Source organism: Arachis ipaensis, chromosome B09, assembly GCF_000816755.2.
Source record: "Arachis ipaensis cultivar K30076 chromosome B09, Araip1.1, whole genome shotgun sequence".
NCBI classification, from domain to species: domain Eukaryota; kingdom Viridiplantae; phylum Streptophyta; class Magnoliopsida; order Fabales; family Fabaceae; genus Arachis; species Arachis ipaensis.
This window is the reverse complement of record NC_029793.2, coordinates 20,595,468-20,606,049: the sequence shown is the minus strand read 5'-3', so window position 1 is coordinate 20,606,049 and position 10,582 is coordinate 20,595,468. Positions and strand designations below refer to the sequence as shown.

Here is a 10,582-nt window from a genome sequence, read left to right as displayed (position 1 = left end):
CTAACTTAACTGAATTAAGTACAAGAGTATATCTTGGAGAAGAAGTAGGCATGAATTGAAGGAAAAACAATAGTACTTGCATTAATTCATGAAGAACAGCAGAGCTCTACACCTTAATCTATGGGGTGTAGAAACTCAACCGTAGAAAATACATAAGTGAAAGAAGGTCTAGGCATGGCCGTGAGGCCAGCCTCCCAACGTGAACAATAGTCTATGATAGCATAAGATTCCAAAAGATGGTCAAAAGACGAAAATAAATCTCTAGAAGTAGTTTTTATACTAAACTAGTAACCTAGGGTTACAGAAAATGAGTAACTAAGTGCAGATAGTGCAGAAATCCACTTTCGGAGCCCAGTTGTTGTGTGCTTGGGCTGAGCATTGAAGCTTTTTCGTGCTTAGGCTATTCTTGGAGTTAAACGCCAGCATTGGTGCCAGTTTGGGCGTTTTATGCCAGTTTTAGTGCCAGTTCTGGCGTTTTATGCCAGAATTCTTTGGTCTGCGTTTGGAAACCAGTTTGGGCCATCAAATCTTGGGTAAAGAATAAACTATTATATATTGCTAGAAAGCCCAGGATGTCTACTTTCCAACTCAATTAAGAGCGCACCAATTGGGCTTCTGTAGCTCCAGAAAATTCTCTTCGAGTGCAGGGAGGTCAGAATCCAATAGCATCTGAAGTCCTTTTTCAGCCTCTGAATCAGATTTTTGCTCAGGTCCCTCAATTTCAGCCAGAAAATACCTGAAATCACAGAAAAACACACAAACTCATAGCAAAGTCCAAAAATGTAATTTTTGAATAAAAACTAATAAAAATATAATAAAAAGTAGCTAAAACATACTAAAAACTATGTAAAAACAATGCCAAAAGGGTATAAATTATCCGCTCATCACAACACCAAACTTAAATTATTACTTGTCCCCAAGCAACTAAAAACAAAATAGGATAAAAAGAAGAGAAGATACAATGAATTCCAAATATCAATGAAGCTCATTTCCAATTAGATGAGTGGGGCTAGTGGCTTTTTGCTTTTGAACAGTTTTGGCATCTCACTTTATCCTTTGAAGTTTAGAATGATTGGCATCCATAGGAACTTAGAATTCAGATAGTGTTATTGATTCTCCTAGTTTAGTATGTTGATTCTTGAACACAGCTACTTTATGAGTCTTGGCCGTGACCCTAAGCATTTTATTTTCCAGTATTACCACCGGATACATAAATGCCACAGACACATAACTGGGTGAACCTTTTCAGATTGTGACTCAGCTTTGCTAGAGTCCCCATTTAGTGGTGCCCAGAGCTCTTAAGCACACTCTTTTTGCTTTGGACCACGACTTTAACCGCTCAATCTCAAGCTTTTCACTTGACACCTTCACGCCACAAGCACATGGTTAGGGACAGCTTGAGTTAGCCGCTTAGGCTAGGATTTTATTCCTTTGAGTCCTCCTATCCATTAATGCTCAAAGCCTTGGATCCTTTTTACCATTGCCTTTTGGTTTAAAGGACTATTGGCTTTTTCTGCTTGCTTTTTCTTTTTCTTTCTTTTTTTCTTTATTTTATTTTTTTTTTGCCACTTTTTTTTGCAAGCTTTTCACTGCTTTTTCTTTCTTCAAAAATTAATTTTATGATTTTTCAGATTATCAACAACATTTTTCCTTTTTTATTATTCTTTCAAGAGTCAACAATTTTAACATTCATAAACAACAATATAAAAAATATGCACTGTTTAAGCATTCATTCAGAAAACAAAAAGTATTGCCACCACATCAAAATAATTAGATTATTTTCAAGATGTAATTTGAAATTTATGTACTTCTTTTTCTTTTTTCAGAAAACATTTTTTTCATTTAAGAAAGGTGAAGGATTCATAGCTTTAAGACATAGACACTAAACACTAATGATCATGTAATAAGGACACAAACATAGATAAAACATAGAGCATAGAAATCGAAAAACAGAAAAATAAGAACAAGAAAATTAAAGAACGGGTCCACCTTAGTGATGGCGGCTAGTTCTTCCTCTTGAAGATCCTATGGAGTGCTTGAGCTCATCAATATCTCTTCCTTGCCTTTGTTGCTCTTCTCTCATGGCCTTTTGGTCCTCTCTGATTTCATGGAGGATGATGGAGTGCTCTTGATGCTCCATTCTTAGTTGTTCCATGTTGGAACTCAAATCTCCTAAAGAGGTGTTGAGTTGCTCCCAATAGTTGTGTGGAGGGAAATGCATCCCTTGAGGCATCTCATGGATTTTTTGATGAGGAATTTCCTCATGCTCTTGTTGAGGTCCATGAGTGGGCTCTCTTGTTTGCTCCATCCTCTTTTTAGTGATGGGCTTATCCTCTTCAATAAGGGTGTCTTCCTCTATGACACTCCAACTGAATTGCATAGGTGACAGATGAGATGAGGAAAGGCTCTCCTTGCCAAAGTGGAAGGCTTGTCAGCCACCTTGTATAGTTCTAGAGATATGATCTCATAAACTTCCACTTCCTCTCTAATCATGATACTATGAATCATGATAGCCTGGTCCACAGTAACTTCAGACCGGTTGCTAGTAGGAATGATAGAGCGTTGGATGAACTCCAACCATCCTCTAGCCACGGGTTTGAGGTCAGGCCTTCTCAATTGAACCGGCTTGCTTCTTGAGTCTCTTTTCCATTGAGCTCCTTCCACACAGATGTCCATGAGGACTTGGTCTAACCTTTGATCAAAGTTGATTCTTTTAGTGAAAGGATGAGGATCTCCTGATATTCACTCTTTTTTAGCATGAAGGGGACCTCGGGGATCACCTTTTTCTTGGCCACAACTTTATAGAAGTGGTCTTGATGGACCTTTGAGATGAATCTCTCCATCTCCCATGACTCGGAGGTGGAAGCAATTGCCTTCCCTTTCCTCTTTCTAGAGGTTTCTCCGGCCTTTGGTGCCATTAATGGTTATGGAAAAAAAAAAGCAGAGCTTTTTCCACACCAAACTTAAAATGTTTGCTCGTCCTCGAGCAAAAGAAGAAAGAAAGGAGGAGAAGCAGAAGAAATGGGGGAGATGGAGGTGTGTGTTAGGTTCGGCCAAGGGGGGTAGGAGTGTGTAAGATGTGTGAAATTGAAAGTGGTAAGGATGGGTATTTATAGGGTAAAAAAGAGGGGAAATTCAATTATGAAGGGGTGGGTTTGAGAGGGAAATGGTTTGAATTTGAATGGTGAGGTAGGTGGGGTTTTATGATGGATGGATGTGAGTGGTGAAGAGAGTATGGAGCTGGCGTTTAACGCCAGCTCTACTACCTTTCCTGGCATTAAACGCCAGTCTGCTGCCCCTTTCTGGCGTTTAACGCCAGCCAGACACCCTTTTCTGGCGTTAAACGCCAGTTTGTCTGCCATTTCTGGCGTTTAACGCCAACCAGACGCCAGATACCCTTTTCTGGCGTTAAACGCCCAGAATGCTGATTCTGATGTATGGAAAACTATGATGGTTGATTCTGATGAAAATGATGAGGTATGATTTGTGATTGTTAATTTAAAGTTTATTGATTGCCTGGCAAGGACGGTGACGTAGTCCCGCTTTCTCAGTGCATCGTGAATTTGTGGGGATAATGATTTTATCCCGCTTGCAGTGAGGTTGGAGGTTTTATCCCGCTCACGAGGTTGGCAAGTTGAGGATGAAGGATTTCCTCTCTTGTCATGATGTGGATATGGGGAAGGTGAAAAGACACTCTCTTTTGTATTGTTCTCTCACGTTTTTCTCTCGTTGCAAGGTGGAAAGGCACACTCCTTTGATATGGAAAAGTACTCTCCTTCGTAATTCCTCCAGAAAAAGGTGGAAAGGTACTCTCCTTCGTTTGTGTTTCTTCTAGGGATGCGCAACCTAGAGATAATATCCGGGTTAGCTACCAAATCTGTCGGGTTCTGGCAGTTTAACCAACGTATGAGCTCACGGCCAGTAGGAGAGGCTTGCATCATGTGAATTTATATGATTTGTTTGAGTGTGCATTATTTTGGTTTGCCTAATTGCTTAAATGTTATTAATTGTTATCTGAGCTATTTGCTGTAATTACATCCTATCTGTGTTTTTCTTGTCTGTATTATATGTCTCTACAACTGAGAGATCCATCGTGTGGTGAAGGTGTGACGATGGTTATTCCACCTTAGATAGTTTACTTGATTTCTGGTTTAATTTATAACTCTAAGTTTTAAATCTGAGTGTCGGAGTTCTAAGATTGCCTTTGGCTTTTCCAGAACCTTACACAATATGTACGTCGGCACCTTTACCATACTGAGAACTCCCGATTCTCATTCTATACATATATTGTTGTTTTCAGATACAGGTCGAGAGGCACCTCGGTGAGCGTTTGGAGTTTTCTCTGCAAGCGAAGTTGGTTATTTTAGGATTACTGTATTTTGTTTTATGCTTTGTATATATGTATATAGATTCTCCTCTATTTATCTTTTATGTTTTGTCCCTCCTAGATGTCAACTTGGAGAAACTGGTGTATGTATCAAGTCTCTTGGGCTGTTTTTGGGTTATATATGTATGTATATATACTCTGACCGACTTTAACTTCGCAGATCGAGTCATTAGCTTGATAATTATATCTTTTGGAATTCTGTTTGATATATTTAGTTTATCCTTCCTTTCAATCTTGCATGTCCGTTTTAAGCTTAACTGTTCGAGTGTGACGTGATTTCTGTTACGCTTTTGTTTAGCTCACTTTTTCATGACTCCTAGTTACAATTTCTTCCAACTATAATATATAAGTATTTTTATTTTTAGAGGTCGTAGCACCTCGCCACCTCTGATTTACGTCCTAGGTGTAAAGCTCTATGTGGTAGGGTGTTACACCATTCTTCTAAATTTTATATTTTGAAAAGATTGAATAATCTTTCATTATCAATACAATCAAATGTCTCTCTTTCTATATATGTCACTAAATAATCATTTAAAAATTTATCTCCTATACAATGATGAAGCTGACTCTTTATGACATTTATAGTAAAAAAAAAAAGTTCTTTCAACTGATGCAGTTGCTATGGGCAAAACTAAAGCTAACTTCAAAAAAAAAAAAAAAAAAATACCAATGGATAAACAATATTTTTTCGAGTCTCAAGTAATTTCTGAAAAAGAGTACCAATCACATTTAAGTTTGAGAATTGATCATCAGATCGTACATCTAATATGAAGTTCTCAAATTGACTATCAAGTGCCAAAAGTTGAGTAGAAAAAAATTATAATAGATAGAATTGAGCTAACTGGATCAACTTCTCCTTATCAAACACAAGAAATGAGTGTTGTGGATTCAAACAAGCTATACAAAGAAGCAATTCAGTATTCACCTCTGTAAAATGATTATTGAGTTTTTGAAGTTGTCTATCAAATACTTGATAGAATATCTCAACTTGAAAATGATGCAAATTTGAGATCTTTTGAGATTTGTGTCTTGATCTTCCTTGTGATACAAATATATCATCTATTTTTGGAATAGTAATATTATGTTTGTCACAAAACAACGAGACTTCGTCAAGTAAAAGAGACTAACCATCATCTCTTATAGTTCGCAATCATTGCTTAGACACTTTAACCAATACCATAGCATTTACAATCTCTTGATCATTCCTTTTTAATGTTTGAGATAATTCATTAGTAACTCTCAAGATATTTTTCATCAAGTGTAAGTTGAAAATGAATTCAAAGGATTGAATGACATTCAATAAATGACATACTTTAGCTTTTTGTTCTAAATTATTTCTATCTTCCTCAACATATTCAAGAATATTGACTACGGAAGAAAACAAAGAAATTAATCTAAGTATAGTTCCATAGTGTGAACCCCATCTAGTGTCTCCAACTCTTTTTAAAGCTATTTCTTGATTCAAACCACGTCCACTAGAATTTTTTCACTTTGTAATGCTTCAATTGTCTTAGTTATCATCACAAAGCATATCTCTTCGTTTACACGAAGCTCCAACAACATTGCACAAATTGGTTAATAAATTAAAAAGCAAAGAAATTTTAACTTATTTTTTTGCAACCGTTACAAGAGCTAACTGAAGTTGGTGGGCAAAAAAATATAATGTACATAGAAAGCATAAGAATTTTCTTTCAATATCAAAGATTTCAAACCATTAAATTCTCCTCGTATATTACTTGCACCATTATATCTTTGACTACGTACTCTTGATAAACTTAAATTATATGTTTCTAATAATGACTCTAATGTTAATTTTAGAGATAAAGTATTGGTATTAAAAAGATGAACAAGACCAAAAAAATGCTCCCTAACTTGTCCTTCTTTGTTCACATACCTTAAACAAACTGACATTTGCTCCTTAATAGAAATGTCGCAGACTTCATCAACCAACACAACAAACAATTCATCCCCAAGATCATTAACAATAACTTTTATCATTTCACTGTAGCAGCTCTTACAATCTCTTTTTGAATTGAGGGCGCTCTTAGTTTGAGATTCCTACTAGCATTTTTGAAAGCATGATCAATCTCTTCAATTAGTTGCGCAAGAAAGTTTAGAAGTTCCAAAAAATTTCTTTAATTAACAGAATCATCTATCTCATCATTACCACGAAAGGCCAATCCTTGTCTCAAAAGAAATCTAATACAATTAATTGTGGCTGTCAAATGAATTTGACAATTCTTTTTAGCTTGCTCAGATTGTTTTTCGATAGCAGCACTAATGCGTTGTTTTGGCTTCATAAATTCTTCACATTTTCTCCAAACTTGATTATGAGCACTATCATGAATCCCAACATGAGTTTGTAATCTCTCCTTTTTTTTCAATTTGAAAAGTCATTAGTTACAAAAGTATCACCACCTTCAGTCTCAAGTTTCATAAAATAATAACAAAGACAAAAAAATAGCATCTTTTGATATACTATACTTTAGTCGATTGCCATAATCATCAAGCAAATTAGTATTAAATCTTCGAAAAGAAGAACCACAAGCAGTTTGCAAAAAATCATGAGTCTATGGTTGACAAGGACCTTTTTACATATGCATATCTAACTTTGTCTCTGTCATTCGGATGATAACTTAAAATCTTTAGTCATTGTCCTGGATCTGCTATAAGACTCTCTACTTCGAATTCTAAAAACCTCATTTTGTTAGAAGAGGTTGATGAATTGTTTTGGGATCCAATCACCAATGATAAAATTCTTTTGAAATATTTCTCCATTACTAATAGGATAAAATTATAAACCTAAGTTAATTAATTAATTAAATTAATTCACAATTCTACACAAATTAAAAAGTTTAATATGAAATTATAAATAAAAAATTGACAGACATGTGCCATCTAAATTAATTTCCAACAGGCAACAGCAGCAACTAATAATATCCCACATTCCTAATTCAAAATAACTCAATACAAAAAAATAATTAACAAACAAATTAATGAAACTAAATTAGCAATTACATCATCAAAATAAATTCAATCATAATTACCAAACCAACTATATCAATTATCAAACAATGAAGCAAATAAGCAATGAACTGAACGAAGCAACTAACTAACTAAGCAACAAAGCAACAAAGCAACTAAGCAAGTAGATATCGGTTTCGGTGATTCATGAGTACCAAGAGTCCAAGACTGAACTACTGAACTCCAAGAGGCAGAAGCCAGTAGCAGTGTGGTGCCCAGCAGCAACAACAGCAGGACGAAGGTTGAACACTTGAACTGCTGAAGACTGAACACTGAACAGAGAAGAGGATCGTAGAATAAGAATGAAGAACCAGAAGAGGATTGATGTTTGTTGAAGAAGAAGGCAAAATCGGATGCCGAACTGCCGAAGGAAGGAACGCAGCGGCAGAACCACACAAATCATAACCAATGATGCAAAAGAGGAACACAGTTATGCAGAAAGAAGGCAGAACCACCAGACGCGGTGCGGAGGCAATGCAAGGAGAAATCGATGGAACCACGCGGGAGAATCGCGGTGATACAAGGAGAAACCGACAGAGCCACGTGGGAGAAATACTGAACAGAGTAGCAATGTCAGCGATAATGGGCCAGTGACACTGCCACATTAGCGGAGACGCGGAATGGCGATAGTATCTCTGGAGCCTGGAGGGCGGAGGCTAGAGCAAAGGAAGAAAATTGAAAAAGGAAAGAAGAAAGAGATTTTGAGATTTGGGGGTGGAGGCAAAATTAATTATGTAGTGGGATCAACTATGGTATTTCATTAAGAACTACTCACTACTTTTTGCAATTTCACTTGGATAGTTGCCTCTACTGTCTTGTGAATATATCCGTCCCTACCGATAGGGAAAACAATATTAATGGTTATATTTTTAATATTTTTCTTTAAGCAAGGACTTTTTTTGGTTTGTTTGATTTTTGCATAGACGTTCTTTTTTCGTTTCTTTTATCTTATACTATTTTTTTCACTTTTGAATTACCAATGATCGAACTCTCGTCTTTCAGTTATCTCAAAAACTTAAGCTTAAATTTATAGTAAAAGGTAACATTAATATATAGTTATATTTTTAACCATCTTTAAAGGAAAGAATTGGAAAAGAAATAGGTGTTTAGATTTGTTAAGAAAAATACTTCATAATTTGTTGTGGCTATGCTGCTTTCAATATGATACTAGCAATTTTTCAGAATGTGCATCTAAATTGATATATTCTTCATGTCTATTTATAATATGACCCGATGATCTTTCATTTAAAAGGGTAAAAAATTGGTTTATAGATTTAAACCAATTTTATAATGGTAAAAAGGCTAAACTGACTTGTTAAAATGTCAAAAATTGTCTTATAAGTTAAAATTGATTTTACATAAAACTGGTTTTTAAATGCAAAATCTGGTTTTAAATTAAAAAAAAAATGATTTTTAAATGAAAAAATTGATTACCTTTTTAAAATTGGATTTTATTTTTAAAACTGCCTTACTACTTTTGTAACCCGTTAATAACTGGTTTCCTTATTTAAAATTAGTTTGGTTTACTAATCTAAACTAAATTTGGATTCATTTTTTTAGATATTAGATAAGATTTGGTGTAATTTTTTAATATTAAAAGTTACAGTGTTTTGTAAAATTTTAGGGGTTGTAGAATTCGCAAAAGACAGATTGTTAGATTAATTGTTTTTAATTTATAAAGACAATACACAGATTACGTATTGTATTGTTTTAATATTAAATTACAATACATGGATTGCATATTATACATACACAGACTGTATATTGTCAGTACAATACGTGTTCTGTCTATTGTGCTTGTATAGAACAGCATTTCTAAAATACTGTAAAATTTTATTTTTTGTAACATTAACATAAAACTCTATTCACTCTTAGGTTTAATATTAAAATAAAAAATCCTCAAATTTCTTATTAACTGAAATTAGTTTTTTTTGTTAACCTTAACCCTATACATTTTTATTTACAGTTTCATATATTTTTATTTATTTATTTATTTATTTTTTTAGTTCATGGATGGATGATTGATTGATGTGAGCGAAAGTCCTTTGTTTTACTACTAATAATTTATTGGAAAATTATCACATGTACTCTCACAGAAAATGAAACATAAAGTTCAATCCAGTAAGGATTTATTTTTTATTGAATGGAAAAGGACTAAATTAACCATATTTAAAGAGAGAAAATGTCAAAAGAGGATAACTTTAAAAGCAGGTAATCAGCTTGTAGTTGATGGATGCAAAACAAATGACAACCTTGAAGATATTGGGCCATCAGAATTTTTTTAAAGTCCAATGCTACTGCTAATTACTTACATGATTATTGAAAATATCAATGCTACTACTTACCATGCAAACTCCACTAGATTAACTTCACTTGGCTTTTTTGTGGTGAGAGACTAACTTTATTTTAATCATGTAATATTTATATTTGGTAAATTAAATTAAAAATAATTTTTAATAAGTTAAAAACTCTTCTTAAATACTTTTATTTAAATCTCTATTTCTCCAAAATTTTATTTATACCATTTTTGAAACCACATTAATATAAACTACTTTCATATTACATATTCATTTTAATGATTCATTAATGTGATAAGGAAGAAATTCATTTTCAGTATGTTTCGTAATACTTTTTTTTTTCAAAGAGAAGAAGACTCGAATCAGCAATCTCTAAGTAAATATGGAAAGAATATGCTATTTGAGCTATAGTTCGTTGACGTGTGTTTTGTAATACTTAATAACTCAATATTTTATTCATTTATTCATTTAATTTAAGTTTTAAATATCTTAAAATATTTTAACTTTACCCATTTAGATATTCCATTCATAATGTACAATAAAAAAGTTAACACAAGTATTCAACTACACTCATTCTATTTCACCATGAATCCATCTCAATTCAGTTCATCATTACCCAAAAAAATTTTTTTTCATAATAATAAAAAACATACCTAAACCCAACAAACACACTTGGACAAAATAAAGTAAGCCCAAAAAATTTACAACTCAGCTAAAGCTAACACCACGGCTTGGCTTAACATCACCTTCACAGTACACAACGACTTTTTACTGTAGAAAAGAAATTGAATAGACATTAATACTCCTAATTGCATAACCGGTCTCAATTCCCCATCAACCATGACGCCATCATCTTGATGATCACTCAAACACA

General features: G+C 33.9%; 1 pseudogene; it reads right to left on the bottom strand.

The window, feature by feature from the left end:
- On the bottom strand, positions 5,994–8,016 carry LOC110266785 (annotated as a pseudogene).